Below are 21,721 nucleotides of genomic sequence, written 5' to 3'. Positions count from 1 at the left end.
TATATATTTATGTATATATATATATATATATACACACACACACATATATGCAGTTCCTATTCCACACAACGCAGTCTTCATTCACTATCATATGTTCCCAAATCAATTACTATCCAACTGTCAGATCTTGGACTTGTCATTTAACCCTCAATCCTGCTTCTATAAAATCAAAGTGTTGGACTAGATCATCCCTAAGCTTCCTTCCTCTTCTAGAAATTCTCTCTCAGCATCAAGAAAAAGTTTATAAACAAAGATTCCTGAAAGCTGAGGTTGCTACATAAATAAAAAATCCACTTTGCTGCCAAAATTTATAACCCAAAACAAGAAGTAGATCCCTCAGATTGAATACCTAAGATAGCTAGGTATGTCTTTTTAAATGCAGACCATTAATCCATTCACAAATACTTAGAGAGCACCTACTATGTGCTAGCCAGGTACAAATATTTGAATATTTCTCAGTACTTTATTTTGTGAATGATTCAGAGGAAAATGTCAGTTAAGTGGAGATTTTAATAATAGACTGCCTAATAAGCACTAAATATGATAGAAAATAGAACATGGGAATTAAGCTTAAGGTTATATGCCTGAGAACTCAGTGACTTTCTAAACCAATTTTATAATTAAGGGGATATTTTTAGCTTATTTTTCAATTGGAAGATTTTATCATGCTCACCTTAATAGATATAATTTCAGTTTGATATTTTCAGATTTTTTTTAAGTTGAATCCTTTATATTTTGTGCAGCAAAGGGGGAAGGGACAGCTTCCATTTAGTGTCACTAGGAACTTAAGGGCTGACACAGCCATGCAAACCAGCAGACCCTACTAAGGGCCCATAAAGTGCTCTTCACAGTGCCAGGCAGTGAGGGCTGTGATGAAGGAGAGGGAGGGCCCTGTGGGGGCAGCTTTTCAGATGGAAGTCGTCACTGGCAGGGTGGGGAGGTGCAGAGTCCTAGGGGAGGACACAGCACTTAGAAAATCCACAGAGCCTGGGATAGTATGGAGAATCCATGCAGGGCCCATCCGCAAGCTGACAGGTGTGTGCAGTGGCTGACGGGCTTTGCCCGCAGGTGATAGGGCTCCAACAGAAGTGCTTAAGTAAAGGGAGAGGACAAAGTTGGACCCATAGTTTAGAAAAAGGAAGGAAAGAAAGAAGGACCCAGGAGAGAAGAGACTCCATCAGTCCAGACTCAAAAGAGAGGTAGGCTGCTCGAGGAACTCTAGGGACAAAGGGAGCATGGTTAACCATTGGCACATGGAGTGACAGGAGATACAGAGCTGAGACACCTCTCAGGTTCTCCCTGGCCTCCTGGCTGCTGGGGCAGAGTCCCCAGTCTGGGAAGAGCAGCCTCCACCTCTCTTTTGAAGGGCTTGCCCCACCCCAACAAAGAACTTCAGTGTGGACCACACACAGAACCTTGGCATGGCAAGGGTGGGACCAACCACAGCATGGGCAGCACCTCCTCACGCAGTGGGGGCAACAGTGCCACCCAAGTGGCCCCTGAAGGTGGAACCATCTCTCCATTGAATCTGGAATGCAGGCTGTCAAGCAGAGAGCAGGTGCCTAGTTTGTTGTTTAGAAGAAGGCACCCAATCTATGGTATTTTGTTATGGCAGTCTGAACAGAGGGTATCCAGGTGGACATGCTAGTTAGTAGACAAAAATGTGAGGGAGAGGGAGATCAGCTGGGGGTACCTGCCTCCCTGAAAACCATTGCAGAAGGCAGGTGCTTGACTTGGAAAGATTCCCGATGGGTGTCTCTCAAATATCCTGAGCCCTTGAGAGCAAAAGGCATCGAAACTTTCGGTTCTGGCTCCTCCCAAAACAGAGAGCTGAGTGACAGCTTTGGGAGCTGGGTTTCAGCCAGCTGCAGCATACCTTCCCACAGGAGGATCAGGGCAAGATGAAAGAGGCCAGGACGATGGGTGATCAGCCGGCGGATGGAAAGGGCAGTTCCCTTCCTGGCAGAAGGCCTTTCATCCTAAGTTTCTTGCTTACCTGCGCCTTCCCAACCCTCCCTGCAGAACACCTGCCTTATTCCAGGCTGGAATATATGAAAGCCAACCAACTGACAGGATCTGAACCCCTCCCACCAGCACTGTCTGCCCCCAAAAAAGGATTGTGTTAATTTTAACCAATGTGGAGGGGAAGGTGCAAAGGAAGACTCTCCTTACTTTTCTCTGTACCCCATCCCTACCCTCTCCGTACAATTAGCATTGGAATTGTCCTGGCTGCAAATCAAGGCCACTTTACCTGGATGTACAACAAGGGGAGCAGGATGGTCCCAGGAAAAGATACTGGCCAATGTGCCAGTGTCGTGCAGGACGGAATCCCTCTAGATTTCCCAGGTCACCTCTGAGCAGGCAGCAGGGGCGGCTTGCCTGGTCTCATGCCAACCTTCAGGACCTTGCCGAGGGGAACATTAGCTTCCTCCTCCTTTCAGTCACCTAGTTTTGCTCGCTTTCTGAATCCATGAACGGACTGAACTAGCTAACGGAGGAGCGGGTTCCAAGAGTCAAAGTGACTAGACAGGGAAACTGGGCAGAGTCTTGGCGCACTTCGTTTCTCCCAAACCCAACCCTGTCCCGCCAGGGTCTCTGGGTCGCTAAGAGCAGATGGTCCTGCAGCGATACCCGCAGGGGAGAGGTCTCCGCGCTACTCCCTTCCCACTCTAAGTGTCAGGAGCCATCGTGCGGGGGTCCTGTAAGACCCGAGTGTGTGCCTCCAACAGGGAACAGAGGGAGGCACTTCCAGCGAGGACACATTCCCCGAGGCCGGGCTCCTGGCGGCAGCGGCAGGGTCGACCAGCCGCTAGCCTGCCCGAAACTGCACAGGGTGCCCGGCGTGGCCAAGGCGGCGGTTCGAGAGTTCTCGGGGCAGAGCGTCACCTCGACCGCACCTTCCAGGAATGCCCGGCCGAGCTGCGACCACCGCAAGCAAGGGGCGGGCCGGCGGAGGCGCCGCTCGCGGACCCCCAGTCTACCCTCGCTCTCTCCGGGCTGGAAGCGGTCGCCGGCTGGAGGGAAGCGCGGAGGGGAGCGAGGTCAGCAGTTGGTGCCGCTGGGCCCGAGTCGCGCCCTGCCTGAGCGCCCCCGCCCCTCAGCAACACGGCCTCGCCCCCGCCGCGCGCGCCCCTCCGGCCTTCCCCCGTTGCCGTGGCAACCCCCGGAGCCTCCTGGCTCGCGCGCGCCCGCTGGAGCGCTCCACAGCGGTGGTGGCGCTGGCGGCGGCGGCAGCTCTGGCTCCAGCCGTGCACGCTGCGACCTCAGTCCAGAGCCCACGCGTCGCCCCCAGCCCAGCCCGGGCCCCCAGCACCGCCCCCCACCGGCCCCTGCTCCCGCCCCGCCGCCAGCCCCCATGGAGCTGCTGGCTGCAGCCTTCAGCGCCGCCTGCGCTGTGAACCACTACAGCTCCACCTCGGAGAGCGAGGCGCTCTATTTGGCGGGACACCTGCCCGGCAGGTGAGGACCGGTGGCCATCCCGGTTCCCGCGCGCTGGCCCTGTATGCTTCCTTCCCTGCTTGCTCCCCCAGCGACGGACACCGACTGGCAAGGCCTATACCCAAACCCCGGCCCACGGGCTCCCGCTGCCCCCCACTCCTACCCGGGCCCTCATCGGGCGGGCATCTGGCTGGAGTAGGGCAGCTTCCCTGTCCTGGCCGCTGGCTCCCCAGTTGCTCCCCAAGATCACCTCCAGTGCCTTCGCCCCGGACGCCCTGGGCGTGCGCGTGCCACATGGATTCCCTCTCCACCCTTAGTGGCCCTGGGACTGAAGGATCGGGGATGAAAGGGACTGGGGGCTGCATGACCCCGAGGGGCTCAAGGTGGCCTCCTGGCCGCGGGACCCGTTGGGGCGACCATTTGGCGCCACCGAGCGCGCGGGCAGGGCGCGCCAAGTTTCCGACGCCTGCCCGTGAGCTCGAAAAACATGAAGGTTTGGGCGGTCTAGTGTGGCAATGAATCACCCCATCGAGCCCTGGTGCAGGACTAAAAGGGCCTTTGGGTCCGCCCTGCTGGGATGGGCAGTGGCTGCTGTGGTACCTCGGCCTGGACGGCCTGAGGCAGGGTGCCACTGGCCTGCACCCGATTGTGAATACGCCTCTGGCAAGCCGACCAAGGTGTGTTGTTGCTTAAAAATAACCAGTCTTGTGGCCCTCCCTCTCTGGTAGCGAGTCATCCTCCACCCTGGGAAATGGGACCACACCCGAGGAGTGCCTAGCCTTGGCGGACAGCCCCACCACCCTCACCGAGGCCCTGCAGGTGATCCATCCCATTCCTGCCGACTCCTGGAGGAAACCTCATCGAACAAATAGGTGGGTGTCCTTGGTTGAGAGAGAGTTTTGTTTAAGAAAGTGGGTGCCAGGTGGACTCTGAGATCTCCTGGCCCATGGGATGTGGTTCTGAATGGTCCATAGGCAGAACTGCTACATCTTATTAGTGCTGTACCATTGAGCTAATTTAGCAAATGGATTTCTATCCTGCTGACTCTGCTTGGCCCAACTCTCCTGAGCAAGGGAGTCACTTCTGCTAGAAAGAAAAGAAGTGAACCAGTACTGCTGGACCCTGCAGAGTGAGCCTTCCTTGTGCTCCAGGCAGGGACGGGCCTGGGAAGAACAGGGCGTGGGCCCAGAGTTGGAACAGAGAGGGAGGTGTGTGGAGGGCCCGCCTGGGCAGAGCCAGGCTGATGGCCAGGGACTTTGCAAGCCAGGAAAGGGAAAATAGAGAAATAAGGAGCCCCAGAAGCCCTTGAATAAGGAAGGGAAACCTCTCCTGGAATATGGCTCTGGGGAGACACCCAAGGAGCAGCATGTATGTCCAGCTCCTATAGGCCACCAAGAATTCACAAAGGGGGCGGAGAGTGTCCAAAGAACTCCATGCCTTGCACTAAGAAATTGCTTGTAACTTCAGGCTAGTTCTCATACCATCACCAGGGGCACCAGTGAATGGACCTGTAGTTTCCGTTCATCTGAAAGTGGTACTGGCTGCTTAGAAAATATTCTTCAATGTTATTAGAGCAGACTACTTGTTAAAATAAAAATTCTAAGTTTGTAAATTTTCTTGTCTAAATAATATATCATTATTGTCCTTTAGCCCCAATCACTGGAATAGACACAGTGTGTCCTCAGAGTGGAAAGGAGCTTCTGTCCCTATAGGAGACCTGGCATTTGGGAGGCTTTTCAGGCAGCCCCCCTCCTGGCTGGCAGGGAGCTTTCTAACCCAACCCTGAGAGGAGCGAGCCCCTGTGAAGCTGGGGGGGTGGAGTGTGCACTGCGTGCTAATAGGCTGCTCTGACTCCCAGAAGTTTGTCTCCTGTGGCACCCTGTACGTCAGGTTGGGGTGGGGGCACGATGGGGGCCTTTCATTTTGTTGGCTGAGGAAGTGGAGAGGGGCTAGTCTGAAACTGATGCCTGATTTCAAACACAGGGGCTCTTAACCATAAGGCATATCCCCAGCTCTTTTTTTGTATTTTATTTAGAGACAGGGTCTCACTGGGTTGCTTAGGGCCTCACTAAATTGTGAGGCTGGCCTCAAACTTGTGATCCTCCTGACTCGGCTTCCTGAACCACTGGGATTATAGGTGTGCACCACTGCATCTGTCAGAAATCCTGATTTTGCAACAAAGATTTTCCCAATGCTATGCCACATTGTCCTTTGTATGAGGAGAGCCACCTCTGCCTCAGCATATGATGGAAACTTTGGCTTCTACCCTCTTGAAGGGGCTCTTCTAGGATCAGGGCCATGACCAGGAAGGAATTAGGGTGGGGAGGGGCCAAAGCCCCCATCTGCTCCCAGGAGGCCGAGCACTTCCCCTGGAGCTGCAGAAGCTCCAAGCTGGAGTCCGGGCCCCTGAGACTTCTGTCTGCCATCATGGGCCTAAGTTTCCTCACCTGACAGTCAGCAGAGATGCTGAGGTTCTGAGCCTTTCCCCCACAGCCCCTTCTCCATATCTGCTGGTGTCATGGGGAGCATCTTTCCCTGTTTCCCATAGGTCTCCATGGATGGGGCGAGGGACAGCACAGAGCTGTCTCATGCCATCTCAGTCTTCATTGGAGACTGCATGGCTGTGCCATGCAGGTCCCTTCCCCAGCCCAGCTGCCCTCAGCAATGTGAGTGAGAGGATTCTTCACCAGGTGTCAGGAAAGGACCGCAGGGTCCTGAGGGCAGAGTGAAATCCAGGGGACAGAAAGTGGAATGAGTTTGTTTGCATTTTGTAGACTGTGTTTTAGATTTTGCAGTGGCCACCACTCAGGTTACACAGAATGTGTAACTAGAGTACACAGCTGTTGTCACAGTGGCTGTTGCCTCAGAGATCACACAGCCTGAGCCCCTGGAGTGGTGTGTGTGTGTGTGTGTGTGTGTGTGTGTGTGTGTGTGTATGTGTGTAAGAGAGAGAGAGAGAGATTGTCTATGCTTGGCACATAGAATTGCTCACTAAATCATAATTGATTCCCTGCCCTTCGAATTGTATTTGAAGAATGAAATAAAAAGGAATCCTCTTCAGGAGGAGGGATTTGAAATGACTCAGGAGGCTTTGGCCAAAGGAGCTGGGCACTCACCCTCCTTTTCTAGCCAACCTGTTTAGATCTTTTAATAAGAGTTGGAACTGAGCCTTCCTATTCCACATGCATGTGATACCAAGTGCAAGCTTTTGTAAATTAAAAAGATTTACAAAAGGGAAAATTAACTTCCATATAAAGTTGTGCTTACTGAACATTCAAATATAAAATAGGAATACATGCTATATTCACAACATTTTGAGCTGAGGCACAGCTGAGTGGTAGAGCATTAGTCTAGCACATGTGAGGCCCTGGTTTGATCCCCAGCACTGCAAAAAAAAAAAAATAAATAAATGCAATACTCTGAGTACAGCGAGTTCTCAGATAACATGTAGTTCCTCATATAAATCTACTGTATTTGGTGGTCTGATTTAGATTATACAGTAATCTGAATTTAATGCAAACAAAAACAAAAGATTATGAAAAGTAGTTATAATAGCATGTCAAATAATTTCGTAATCGTAGTAACTCCAGAAAAAAATTGGAGTTCCAATTTATGTTCTAAATATATAACTCAGTAAAAAAGTCTGCATTTTTTAATTCTAAAATTATTTTGGCTGCAATTAACAGAATATCTAGCAAAAACTGATCTTAAATGATGAAGGCATCCCATGTCAGTCAATGAGTCCAGGGGTGAGAAGGTCCTGAATAGGTTCATCACCCAAACAGGCATCACAGTGCTTCTCCTCCTCAATCTGCTGTAATGGCTCCAGGTATCACACCCTCCAGCAGTGGTCTGTAGCAGCAGGAAGGGTGTTGTCTTTTAGTGTTTCTTGGGGAGAGACATCTTTTTGAGAAGCCCTTAGAATATGTCTCCTTTCTCTTTCTCTCCTTGGCCAGTGTCTTAATCTGTATATAACAAAATACCTTTTTGAGAGTATAACAAAATAACTGAGACAGGGAATTCATACAGAAAAGAGATTTATTAAACTCACAGTTCAGAGGTCTGAGAGCATGGCACCAGTCTCTGATGGGCTCTGATAAAGGTTCCCTGGTACTATTACAACATGGTGGGTGGCAGCATAATGGGAATGAGCAGGAGAGATTACATGCAAAAGATTCCAGTGCCAGGCTCATTGTTTTTAGCACCCTTTCTTTCTTTTTTTCTTTAGTTCTAGATGGACACAGTACCTTTATCTTATTTATCTTATTGAACCCAGTGCCTCATGTGTGCTAGGCAAGCGTTCTTACCACTCCACCACAGCCCAGCCCCAAGAACAACCCATTTTTTATGTGTATGGTGCTGGGAATTGAAGCCAGGGCCCTGTGCATGCAAGGCAAGCTCTCTACCAACTGAGCTGTATCCCCAGCCCAACAACCCATTCTTAAACTGAGGTTCTTGTGGAGTCCTTAAAAGGAAGTGGCCCATGGCCTAGAGTACGTCTCAACTCCACCACACTGGGACCAAGCCTCCACCTCGGGGACAAGCCATATCCACACTCTAACACTGGGTGACTCATTATGGTTCTGGAGGCTGAGACGCCCAGCACCAGAGCTGATTCCCGATGGTGAGGGCTCAGATGGCCCTCTCGTGGAGTCTCATGTTGCAGGAGGGACAATGCGGCTCCCCTCAACCTCTTTCATAAGGACAGTGCTCTGTTCATGGAAATCACTTCCCCAGATGCCCCACCTCTTAGACAGTCACCCTGGGCACTAGGTTCCAGCATATGAACTTGCAGGTGTCACATGCCCATGCCCAAACCCACCGCTGGCAAGGGGAAGGGAGCTGACAGGGAAGGTGTACCTCAGTCAACATCACCCATGTCCTGGAGCACAGATGGGCGGCACCCAAACCAAACCCCTGCCCTGCTACCTGGCAAGCCAGGGTATAAGGGACGGAGGGGAGCCCCTGAGAGTGTCTGCCACAATGTGGCAGTGCTGAAGTCTCATGCACCTGTGAAAAGTTGGAGGTAGTTCTGCCCCGGATTAGCTGCCTGCAGCATGCGTAAGATGTGCTTTCTGAAATGTCAGAAGTATGTTAGGTCAGACACTCCGAGGAAGCTTGGAAACTGCATTTAAAAAGATGTTCAACAAATGTTTGAGGGCCTCGTGGGTGCGAGTTAAACATTGGAAGGTGAACCCAGGTGGAAGCCTCCGTAAGCATCCTGTCTGTCAGAAGCCCAGGAAAATAACGAGCTTGATGGCAACAGTCATGTGTCACAATTGAGCCCATTTATGTAGTGACACTCAACTGTCCTTATAGGTCCCCAACCTGAGTTGTATTTAGCATAGATCGACTTTCATTCCTTTGTCACATGAACTCTATATTGTGTTCTGCTGGATGGTGACATTGCAAAGCACAGGGGTTCATTTAAAGGCTTTATGATTTAGAGTCATGGAACATTGGAAGCCAATGGTGTGACCCGCGGATAGACTGATGAGGTTCCCACCTGTGGATGTGACTGACCCAGCTCACGTATCCAGGGTCTCCGAGGTAGTCTGTTCCTCTCTCACCCCTTCCCACTGTTTAGACATGTTTAACACGTCTCAGCTGTACTAAAGGAGAGGGTGCTTTCCAAGTGGACAAACCTAGGGATCCCAGCCACTGTCCAAGGCTCCAGACCAGTAAGTCCAGCTGCCCAGCTGGGTTTCTTCACTGGGGATCCCAGGACATTTTCATCTCTGCACTACCCCACCCACAGTCAGAGCCTCCACTCATGTTCCTTGTGCTCTTGAATGGTGCCACGAGATCCTCTTGCCAAGCTGGTGACCTGGATTTTACCCAGCACCAGCCATTGCTCTATGTTGGACTGTCCCCTGAGTCTGGCCCTGGGCTCTGTTACTACCACCACTTCATCTGCTGTCCTTGGAACTGCAGCCCTCTCCTACCAGTCTGGTTCTGCTGAATGCAACCCAGGCATGCTTGCCTGAGAGCTCCTGGGGCCTCCCTGGCCAATGGGCAGAGTCCTGTTTCTGTGCATGGCTGACAAGACCCTTGGGGCTGACCTGCCCCCGCATCCTTGTGGAAGGCAGGGTCGTGTGGAGGGACAGTCCCTCTGCCCACAGCCAGTTGCCCTGAAGGGAGTTTTTCTCATGGAGCAGCTACATCCATTCCAACTTCTCGTACCCCCAGTCTTCCTTGAGACAGGTGCATTTGCTTTAGAACCGGCTGGGAAGCCATGGGAGACTGTGCACAAGAGATGGGTCCCTTTGGACTCCTCAGGTTGCTGAGACAGGGATTTTTCCTCCATATGCAAATTGACAGGTATTCCCACGGCATGGATGAGTGTGCTTGAGGGTTACTATTGGGGCATTAGGGCTGTGGGAATGTCCCTGCTGGATGTTGAGACCTAACCAGGACATTTCCGTCAACAGCGCTCTCCCAGTTACTGACACATCAAGGTCTGCCTTCTCATTTTGCTGAAGAAAGCCCGCATTTGTGTGACTGGATTTTGAATCAGAGACTTTTCTTAGTGGTGGAGAAAACTTGCACATTCTGGTCTTTCCCACGAGGGAGAGGAGGCAGTTTGCTCTGTGGTCCAGGAGCCTATTACTAGGAAGCGAGAGAGTCTGTCTTTCTCCATGTGCTCCTCAGTAGAGCATCCCCTCACAGTAAGAGTGTGACGTTATAGTGATTTGAAATGATTGCCATCAAAAATCTTGTTCTTTTAAAAAATACAACGCTTTTTTATTCCAGGGCTCCTATATCAGAAATACCGAGATAAATCAACCATTCAAGAAATCGAGACCAGGAGGCAACAGGACACAGAGATACAGGGCGATGAGGATGGGTCCCCGACTGGTGAGGACACCCCAGAGGAAGAGGAGGAAGAGGAAGAGCTGGTGAGCCCACCCCAGAGGAGGGCTGTGCCCCAGATCTGCCTGCTCAGTAATCCCCACTCAAGGTTCAACCTCTGGCAGGACCTTCCAGAGATACAGAGCAGCGGGGTGCTGGAGATCCTGCAGCCCGAGGAGGTCAAACTGCAGGAGGTAAGCTGGGGGGCTTCACTTGGTCCCAGCTGATGGGGGGGCCTTCCTCTGGGGGCTGAGGTTCTGCTGTGGTTTATCAGGAGGATGACTGGCAGGGCGCGCCCATGAGACCACGTGGGAAAGAAGACATTATCTCGTGGGCAACTGAAGGCACCTGTAGCCTCTAGGTCAGCCCCTCCCCAGGGCTGAGGCCCCGACAGGCACGTGCCCTCGGGTGGGAAGATGGCATTTACGCACCCTTCTTGACTGCCATGGGGCGTTTCTGCTAAAGCACCAGGTGATGCTAAGCCTGTGGTGACTGTGAGATCACCCCAGCCACCTAAGCTGGGTGACAGAAATCTGCTGTACTTCCTTTCCCTTGTCATCTTATCCCCCAACTTTATTTGGGGGCCATTTGAACTTTGGAGGAGCGGGGGTGCTGAAAGAAATCCCCCGGCGTGTCCACCCCCAACCCCAACTGGGCAGTGAGTCTCTTGCCTGGGTTTGTGGGCAGGATCCTTCGGCTGACCTTGGGCAGTCGTGAGGTTGCCTGGTCTCCAGCTGCAGGGAGAAACAGTGGGACAGAGACAGAAAAAAGTTTAGGGGAACCTCAGGGCTTGTTTTAATGGAACAAAGATTATTCGGGAATCAAAGAAAGTTGTGTGATTTAGAGAGACAAGCATATGGTCAACTCGAGGAGAGAGGACTTGTGGACGTGTGTGTGTTGATTGTATCGTGTGTGTGTTTGTGTGGTGCTGGTGAGGGAAGCCGGGCCTGGGCGTGCTGGGAATGTGCTTTCCACTGAGCTACATCCCAGCCCTCTTGTTGTTATTTAAAAAGCAAAACAGCCCAGCTACTTGGGAGGCTGAGGCAGGAGGATCTCTTCAGCCCAGGAGTTCCAGGCCAGTCCACGCAGCAGAGTGAGACCCCTCTCTTTAAAAAAAAAAATAAATAAATACAAATTAAAAGCAAACATGGTAGACTGCAGCATCCATTGTGAATGATCAAGACTGAGAACAGCTCCCAATCTGCATCCTCTAACTCAGACTTCGGCTTCCAAGCAGGTTTGCAGTAGGGAAGGTTTGATAAAATTGGATTTTTGAAGGACCACCAGGGATTCATCTGCTAACCTCCTGTCCTGTAGAATCAGGAAAAATGAGTTTAAATGCTGGCATCCCTCCTGGATCTTGAGTGGGGATTTGTAAGTGGCTACATCAAGAGTTTGTTTTAGGAGACTTCTGATATAAAACTTAGAGATCAATCATAATATGTAGAACTTAAAAGAAAGCATGAGCCTTTCACAACATAAATGTAGCTAGAAGCAGAGAAAGGGCCTTTTGTATCACATAGAAAAGCACAGCAAACTGCAAAGAAGCACAGGAAACAAACAGCATTGAAAAAGGAGGCAGAGTTAATAACAAACCTGTCAGTTATAACAATAAATGCAAATTGCTGAAGCTCCTCCACTAAAGACGGAAGTGTCCCTTGTACCACAAAAGTAAATGACTTCATTATTATGGGATGGTAGAATCACTGGGCCAGCAGTTAGTAAAGTGAGCAGGAGTTACCTCATGCTGTTAAAGGTGTCCTTTACGTGGATAAAGGTACCACTTTATTTTTAAGTATTTTAACGTTGCATATATGACTCATTGCTACCCTTGCATTACTTAAAAAAAAGTCAAACAACACTAAAGTGTCTACCTAGGCCTTTTCTTTGACCTTAGGTTCCCGTTGGAGAACTAACTTCATCTAATTTACCTATTCTGATAAAGTACAGCCTTAAGGCACCATCTGCTTTTGGAGTTTAGACATGTAGGACGACTCCATCAGAAGCCTTCTGGGTTGTTGTGACGCTGTCCCCAGTGCTGCGCTCAAGGTTTTGGCTTCACCCTAGGGGCGGTTTGGTTTGGTTGGGGGGTGTTAACAACTTGCCTTTCATGAACTCAGAGTTTTCAGCTTAGTTTTTATAAAATGCTTCCCTGGCACTGGCCACCACTGATTCTCAGCATTAAGTGATAGATGGTATCACAGGTACAACTGGCTTGAAGAAGTTGAGGGAGGGACACAAGTGGCTTGAAGTGCAACGAGCGAGGTGTGTGTGGAGTCTGCCCAGAGCTCTCTGTGGGACCCACAGGGCACCAGGGGACCTCAGTGAGGCGGGGAGCACAGGTGGCTGGGGAGAACTCCTGCGTGTGGCCTCCTAGCACCCACATGAGCGGTGGCTGAAGGGAGGGACCTCACCCGAAGCTGCTGGTCAGAAGTGAAGTGCATTTTGAATGGTAGTGGACCCCACCACACCGTCATTCAAAAGGCAGTACAGGCTGAGTGTCCCTAAGAAGAAGATTTGAAATGTGAAATGCTCCAAAATCAGACTTTTGAGGCACTGACATACCACAAGTGAAAAATTGATACCATGAAGCTTTGCTTCATATGTTAAATTATTTAAGATATTTTAAATGAAATTACCTCTGGGCTATGTGTATAAGCCTTTTTGAAACATAAATGAACTCTGTGTTTAGACCTGGGTCCCATCCCCAAAATATCTCATTATGTATCTGCAAACATTCAACCACCCCCCAGGTCTGACATACTTCTGGTCCCAGCATTTTGGATAAGGACGACTCAGATCCATCTGGCCACCCACAGTGTGAGGGCCATTCCCACTGCCCTCCTGGCTCTGTCGAACATCCTGGTTTTCTGTAATCTGTCAGATAAACTCCCGCTTGTTCCCCTGCCTGTCCCCAGGACTTGCTTGAGCAGCCTTTCACGCAATTATCATTTCCCTTCCTTTGTCAGCTGGCTGTTTTATTTTTCATCCTTTTTTAAAATTGGTTTGTTTGTATTGGTGTTCTGATTGGTTTATTAGCAGCTTTTTGTACATTCTGGATGTTAATTCTTTTTTAATGTACTCAGATGCTTTTTCACGGTGGAGTGTAGATAATCACTACAGAATGTAGTGATTATCATTCTCAGTCCCACTCTACTTCTTAGCTGTGTGACCTGGGAAATATAGGTAACTTCTCTGTTCCTCATTTGCCTTATCTGTAAAATGAAGATGTTGTGGTTCATTTTCTGTTGCTAACCTGAGACCAGGTGATAGGTAAAGAAGAGTTCATGGTTCTGGAGGCCGGGAAGTTCAAGGTGGCTGTGCTGGTGAGGGCCCTGCTCTTCAACTCATGGCTGGAAGTTGAAGGACCAGCAGGGAGAGATCAGGGGGCACTGAACTCCCCCAAGAGATAATCCCCCTTGAGAGGAGAGCATGAATCCACTAAGGAGGGCGACCCACAAGACCCCTGAACTACTGCAGTGGTGACGGGGTCTCCGTGTGCATTTTTGTGGGGACTGACGGCATTCCGTCGGGGTTCCTGGTGCTGCCTCCCGGGCCTGTGCACTGGGGGAGCTGACCTGCTCGCTTTGCTGAGGGTGTCTTTCTTCATAAAAATCTATCGCTGTTTTCACCTGAGGTTCCCAGGATCAGGGAGGCTGGTCCTCAGAGCACACTGCACAGTGGAGGTCACGCGGGATCGGGGGCCGTGTGAACTGGAATGTGGGGTCCAGCACATGGAGCCCAGGGACCGCCCTGCTCTTGTAGCCCGCTTCCGAGCACAAGTGGCCCCACATCCTCAGGCTGTAGCGGTGGGGCACGCCAGGCCCTGGGGGCCTGAGACAGTGGCTGACTGACAACATTGTCCCTGGGCTCTGTCTCTTCAAGCTGTGCCACCCGCCCTAGTGGAGGCTGACCACTGGACACATCACCAAAAGTTGGTCATCGATTAATTAACCGAGATGTATAGCTCCTTAAATGATGACTGAAGTGGTCCAGGCCATGTGTCTCACTATGACACTGTGGAACAAGAGATAAACGCTGTTACAACTTCACATCAGCAACGTGGCCACCGCTTCTACCAAGGAGATGGAGGATGCTGCTTAACATATCAGACTGTTTCAAAGAGGAGGGGGGCACTGAGTTCAAGATGCTGTGGAATGGAGGGGGTCAGGCAAGGCTGCATTTGGATAAAAATACTCACCCTGCTGGGCTTCCATTACTAAATAAGGGAGAAATCCAGATCAGATTAACTTCTCCCTGGCCAGGCCAGCCGGAGGCTCGCAGAAGACGCCCTCCAAACACACTTCTGAGGAGAGCAGCTGGCCCAGCTGGAAGGAGGCTCTGTGAGTCTGAGAGAGCAATTTTCAAGGAAAATACGAGCCTCCAAAAACTGACTCAAAACCAAAAATATCACCCAGGCACAGTGACAGCCATCTGTAGTCCCAGCTACTCCGGAGGCTGAGGCAGGAGGATCGCTTGAGCCCAAGAGTTCAAGATCAACATAGTGAGACCCCATCTCTTAAGAATCAATCAAAGTTTTAAAATAAAAATGCTAAAAACACAAAAATACACCAGTGACCAAAAACTCACTGGCAGAAGAGATGCCGTGGCCAGTGCAGGGGGGCCACCATCACGGCAGTGCTGCTTCAGAACACTCCACAGTGAGAGGATCGTCCCACAGCTATCTTGCCACGGTCACCAGCCTCGAGTGGAACGTGGTTCCCGCGACTGAGGAGCTGAGGGCTGGACCCGCTCTCTCTCCCACGTCACTGCAGCTGCGTGGCGCTGGGCAGAGGTCAGCGGGCTTCTTCTTCAAGGGCTAGATAATGGCTGGTGCAGTCTCAGTCGGTACCGCTCGCCCTGCTGCCCTGGTGTGACAGAGCTACGCACACAGGCAGGAGGAGGCCTGCGTGTGTTCAGAATAACCAGATTTACAACCCACAGGCTGCCGTCTGCCCCACCTGGGCTATGGCATTCAAAAGAAGAAAATGCCCAAATTATTCAAAGGTAGGGTAACATTGACAATCAAAGCTGCCCTTATTGACATGCACATGCAAAAACATCTAAACCCACAATTGTAGTTGAAGACATGCTGAGAGGCTCCTCTCTCAGTAACCAGTGGAACCAAGATATGTCAAATCAGCAGGGATGGGGCTGGGGCTGGGGCTCATGGTGGAGCTCTTGCCTAGCATGTGAGAGGCCCTGGCTTCGATCCTCAGCACCACATATAAATAAAATAAAAATAAAGGTCCATCAACAACTATATATATATATAGTTGGGATGTGGAAGAACTGACCACCATCAGCCAGCTGGAGCTGGTTAACTTTTATAGACAACTCCACCCAACCACAGCAGAATACAATTTTTTTTCAAGTACACATAGAATAGTTACCAAGACAGACCACAGCACACCTGAACAAATGCATAAGAAGTGAAATCATACAAACGGTGTTATCTGACCCTAGAGAATTAAAACAGAAATCGGTAATGTGAAATAACTAGAAAATGGCTGGGGGCATAGCTCTGTGGCACATACTTACCCTGCATGCACTGGCCCTGAGACCCATCCCCAGCACTAAAGGGGGAAAAAGATAACAGGAAGATATTCAAACACTTGGAAAATAGATAACACACTCATAAATAATCCCTGGGCCCAAAGGAAGATAAACACACAAAAATTTGCTATTTTGTTTTGTTTTGGGGCTCAAGTGATTTGTCCCAGTCTGCTTTGTCTTTTTTATTTTCTGTTTCATTAATTAATTAATTAATATTAATTAGGTATATATGAGAGCAGAATGCATTTTAATTCATTGTACAAAATTGCAGCACAACTTTTCACTTCTCTGGTTGTATACAATGTAGCGTCACACATATGTGCAGTCATACATGTACCTAGGGTGATGATGTCCATCTCATTCCACCATCTTTTCTGCCCCCATGCTCCCTCCCCACCCCTCACCACTTTGTCCCATTGAAGTTCCTTCATTTTTCCCATGCCCCCGACATTATGGATCAGCATCCACTTATCAGAGAGAACATTCAGCCTTTGGTTTTGGGGGATTGGCTTACTTCACTTAGCATGATATTCTCCAACTCCATCCATTTACCTGGAAATGCCATAATTTTATTCTCTTTTAATACTGTGTAATATTCCATTGTGTATATGTACCACAGTTTCTTTACCCATTCATCTATTGAAGGGAGTCGAGGTTCGTTCCACAGTTTAGCTATTGTGAATTGAGCTCCTTAAACATTGATGTGGCTGCTTTACTATAATATGCTGATTTTAAGTCCTTTGGGTATAGACAGAGGAGAGGGATAGCTGGGTCAAAAGGTGGTTCTATTCCATGTTTTCTAAGGAATCTCCAGAGTGGTTGCACCAATTTGCAGTTCCACCAACAATGTATGAGTGAACTTTTTCCCCACATCCTCACCAACATTTATTGTTGTCTGTAATCTTGTTAGCTGCCATTCTGACTGGCATGAAATGAAATCTTAGAGTAGTTTTGATTTGCATTTTTCTAATTACTAGAGATGTTGAATATTTTTTCATATATTTGTTGATCAAATGTATATCTTCTTCTGAGAAGTGTCTGTTCAGCTCCTTAGCCCATTTATTGATTGGGTTGTTTGTTTTTTTGGTGTTAAGTAAAATTTTCTGTTTTAACAAATGTTGGCAAAACCCAGATTTCATTCAACTAGAAAACTCTTTTCAATAAGAATACGAAAGCACCCCAAAGAAAAATGGGTAAAACAATTCACATAGAAGGAGAACAAGTGGGTAGTGAGTAAATGAAAAAGAAATCAAACTCACTAATATCAAAGAAATCCCAGTATTGAGGTACTGTCTTCTGCATTTCAAAAAGACAGAGACTTTTAACCCAAATCTAATCTAATCTTTTAACCCAAATCGTGAAAAGCCTAGTGCTGGGGGGATTTTATTTTTTTAATTTTTTATTCTAATTTGTTATATAAATGAGCATTCTGTTACATCAGTGATAAGCAAAGCATAGCAATCATTGTACCAAAATTCCAATAAGAATATTTTTGTACCTTTTCTAGTATTTCTGTCTAGAAATTTGTCTTGCAAAATAATAAGATGTGTGCACAAGTATTTATTTATTAGGATGCGCATCCCAGCAAAAAATTTCAAAGAATAAGGAGAAGAAGTCTAAATACCCAACAGTAGAGGAATTATTTAGTAAGACAGTATATAGCTATCCTAAGACACAGCATTAAAAAACATGTTTTCAAAGAATAAAATAGCAAATATTCATGATATATAACATTTTTAAAAAAGCAGAATAGAACATTCATCTATAATAGAGTGTGCAAAGAAAATAAAAACTTTATACATTTTTGGCTGTTTCCTGTGGATCAGATGAAGAAATTTGAAGATACCAAGGTGGATGGAGAAGCAATGTAGTTGCGTTCAGTGGTGGGAACAGGGACACACAGGCTTCAATGTGACTTGCTCCGAGTTTCGGGGATTGGCTTTTCATATTTAAAGAGGTCAAAGTAAGCTTTCTGTCTTGTAATGAACACAAAGCTGAGCTGTCAGACTGTATGCTCCCAAACTTTGGGGTCCCATGCCAAAGCCCGGGGGTGACCCCTGCTGCCCCAGCTCCGTCTGCTGCCGGACCCCTCTCCACCTTCACAGATCTGGGTTCCCACCGGTCTCTGAGCGATGGTTTTTGAGTCACTGAGAACATGACACTTGGAGAAAGTAATTGGAATATATTCAGATTAAAAGAACAGGAAGGAGGCAAGTTAAGAAGGGCAGGGCTTCCTGGTGGGCAGCAGGGGGCTCTTCCAGGACCTGCAGGAAGGGGTGGGACACAGAAATGTCCTGAAAGAATAAAGAGAAAGAAAGGGAATGTGACTGTGGAGGGGAGGGCATGGCCACGCAGATGGCACTTGATTCTCCCACCTGACACCTGGCACTGTGGGATTGACACAGCCTGCAGCTGCCATGCCTTCAGCCTGGTGGGTGGTGTCCCCAACACATGCAGGACCTGTCTGCCACTTGGTCTCCATGGCTGGATGTGCAGGGCTGGAGACATGAGCAGGGAGTGATGTTCTGAGAATCGCCAGGGGACAGGGACACACACAGGTACACTCACGGGCGACGGCAAGTCCCCAGTATGCCCAGAGAGCGGAAGGGAGGGGCCCAGTGGTCTCCAACACAGTCTGAGTCCGCTCGTCCTCTCTTGGGTCTTGTTTGGCAGCTGCTTTCACTGCTCAGGACTGATATGTATTGCCTTCTTTGCGCCTGCAAAAGGCAAAAGGAAATTGCTTGGGGTTTTGCTTTTTGTGTTTTCTTCTTCTGTAGTTATGTACGGACAGCGTGCCTTTATTTTATCTGTTTATTTTTATGTGGTGCTAAGGATCGAACCCAGTGCCTCATACAGGCTAGGCAAGCGTTCTGCCACTAAGCCACAACCCCAGCCCAGGCTTAGGGTTTTTTATATGATGGGCCTATTAAAAACTTAAATTGTGATTGTTACTTTATTAACCAGCCTTCACCAAATCTCTATCTATAGGGTTAACCCTAACAATTAAGCAAGAGAGTCCTAAATTGGGAGGGGGCCAGCTCTTAAGGTGGCAGTAGCCATCACCCAAAACATCAGGTATTTCTTTGATCTGATGTTCTATTTGATGCAGAAAATAAACACCAATAACTGTTTTAACCAGATAGTGAAATTAGCACATATAATTTTTGAAATGAATCATTTGGATAAATAGTTTATGCATCTGATATAAAATTTAAAAAGAGCAGAAGTATTTGCAGAGGAAGAGTCTCCCCGACCCCATACCTATCCTGAGCTGCCCGGGTCCCTCCTCAGCCGCCTGTTTGCAGTAGAAGGTGTATGCTTGCGCTGTTGTATCAGTAACAAGCTGCTCTGGGCATCGCTGTGAGCCTGGCTTCCTTGACACTCAGCAAAATATTTATCATGTCTCTCTAAGCAAAATGTCTCTTTGTACCAGGAATTGAACCCAGGGACACTTACCCTTGAGCCACATCTCTAGCCCTTTTAATGTTTTTCTTTTGACACAGGGTCTCACAAGTTGCCTATCTAAATTGCAGGGGGGCCTCTGTGCGTGAGAGGGTGGCTTTGAACGTGGGAGCCTCCTGGGCTGCTGGAATTACAGGCATGTGCCCCTGCACCTGTTAGCAATCCATTTTTTTGCAGCTTTTGGGGGCTCTGTTTTTTATCCGGTCCATATTTAACCAGCCCCTGTTAATGCACATTTGCAGTTGAAAAGGTCGTATCTCAGGGATGTTCCCTGCAGAATTATTTAAAATCATGCAAAGACAGAATGCCCTCAGTGGGTCCGGTGGGGACCGCTGAGTGGAACAGCTGGTATACAGGCCACATGTGTTTGAACTGGGAAGACACCGCCCAGTTGTCCCCATGCTCTGTCTGTGGGTGGGTGTGCTCTCTCCCCACCACGAATGTAGCATATTATCTAGCGATTTTACCTTGACTCTCATGCTGGATGAAAAATGGAGTCCAGTTCATTTGTATCCCTCTGTGAGGAAGCCTGAACATGGTGTACATTTATACCTGCTTTAATATATAAATTTTTTCAAATTGCTTTGTTACCGGGTTGTCTTCAGGAAATTTAATAATCAGCATTGTATGGGGGCTTGCTGGGCTAGGCAGGGACTGCTGGTGTCAGGGGGTGCTGTTGGCCCTGGTACCTGCACCCCAGGGCTGCCTTTAGGATGGGGCTGTGCCTCGTCACACAGAGTGGCACTAGAAGTAGTTGTCACTTGAGCCCCCACACATGGGCTCCTGCCTACGCTCCAGAGCCCTGTCCACTATGCTGTATTTGTCAGAGAAAAATCCAAATTTACTGAGAAGAACATGACCCCCTGCTTACTGAGTGGGGGTGACTCTGCAGGTGGACAGATGTGGCTTCTCGGAGCTCAGGGCCACAGCCCTCCCTGTTCCTGACTCTGGCTCCTGGTGTCCATCCCCACATAATGGTCAAAAGGGATGGACCTGAAAATGTAAACCAGACCTGAGGGTCTCCCACTCATCCCTGTCAGTGATGGCCCACGACATGCACAGAGCCCCCCCCATGTCCTGCCCCCTCCCTCACCACCATCCTATCTCCTGCCCCCAAGAATCCATCTTTGGCACTCCTGGGAATGGGCTGTCTTGCCATCCTCTGGGGAACAATCCCAGTGTCCTCCTAGGACAGCCCTCTGCCCATCTGGCCAGAGCACCTTCCCACCACTTGTGGAGGCAACGACAGTGGTTGGACGGGAAATACCCAAGTCAGGCTCTGTGACAGGCCAGGCTCTGTGGCAGGCCAGGCTCCAGGCCGAGCATTTCACAGTCACTTCCTAGTAGCCACACCATGAGTCAGGGGGCCATTTGTACATGAGGAAACTGAGGCTCAGTGGGAGGCCGAGCAACTGTCACTGTGGCAGAGGTTCTGGCCAAGTCCCCACTCGAGGGCCTCAGGCCAGTCTGAAGCTCAGCTGCCCACAGAGGGACATGCCCACCAGTTACGTCACAGTCCTCGAAACCCTGGAGAAATGCCCCGCCTTGAAGGGATCTTATGGGTCACAGGGAATCCAGGGCGGAGCTGGCAATCGCAGTGGCAGGTGGACAGGCCTTCGGAGTGGCTGTTGCAGATACCAAGTGCAATAGCCAGAGCTAAGAGCACCATTCGGGGACCACGCTGTGATTTACAAATTTGGTCGGTCTAATGAGTATTCCCTGAGGATGGGAATCCTAGGCTGGCCAAGGGCTCAAAGCAGCTGCCCTGGTGGGGACGCAGCCGGCCAATGCCAGCCTGGCCAGAGCATGGGACATCAGGCTTCAGCAGAAGTTGGGACGCACACTCACACTCATTCACACTCGCTCTCACACACACCTGGCCCTGCCTGCTCCTCGATGTGCCTCAGATGGCTCCACTGCAGGCTTCTCTCACACCTGCTCTCTCTGCTCCCCTGGGCTGTGAGCCCATGGTGACAGCAGGGACTGTGCCCGGTCACCTGGGAGCTCAGGCCTAGACCTGGACACAGCAGATGTCCCGTGAGCTCTGTGGCACCAACAGATGCAGGAGTAAAGGAGTGAGCAGGCTGGCCAGGTCCCTCGTTAGCCCTGTTCCACCCACAAAGGCTTCAGCCTCTGATAGTAAAGTTACACGGATAAGGAAAAGGCGACCATATTGATGTCACTAATACCAGGACATATGCCACAAGACAGACACCCTGCCAAAGGAGAATTCGCAGATGACGAGTTGCCTGTAAATGGATAAAGTGGGGGTGAGTTCTGAGTGAATGGGCTCCGCCAGACTCCATGAGCGGTGGTTCAGGCCAAAGTCAGCCTCTGAAAGGCCAGGCCTGGTTGTTCCCGACCACCTTGTCCTCCTGGTGTCAGGATGACAATGCCACCAGCCAGGGAACCA

General features: G+C 49.5%; 1 pseudogene; it reads left to right on the top strand.

The window, feature by feature from the left end:
• Positions 1–21,721, top strand: part of LOC143387397 (ephexin-1-like) — a 61,773-nt pseudogene that overhangs the window by 25,066 nt on the left and 14,986 nt on the right.

Source organism: Callospermophilus lateralis, unplaced genomic scaffold (assembly GCF_048772815.1).
Source record: "Callospermophilus lateralis isolate mCalLat2 unplaced genomic scaffold, mCalLat2.hap1 Scaffold_167, whole genome shotgun sequence".
NCBI lineage: Eukaryota > Metazoa > Chordata > Mammalia > Rodentia > Sciuridae > Callospermophilus > Callospermophilus lateralis.
The sequence above is the reverse complement of the archived record's forward strand: the minus strand, read 5'-3'. Positions and strand labels throughout refer to the sequence as shown.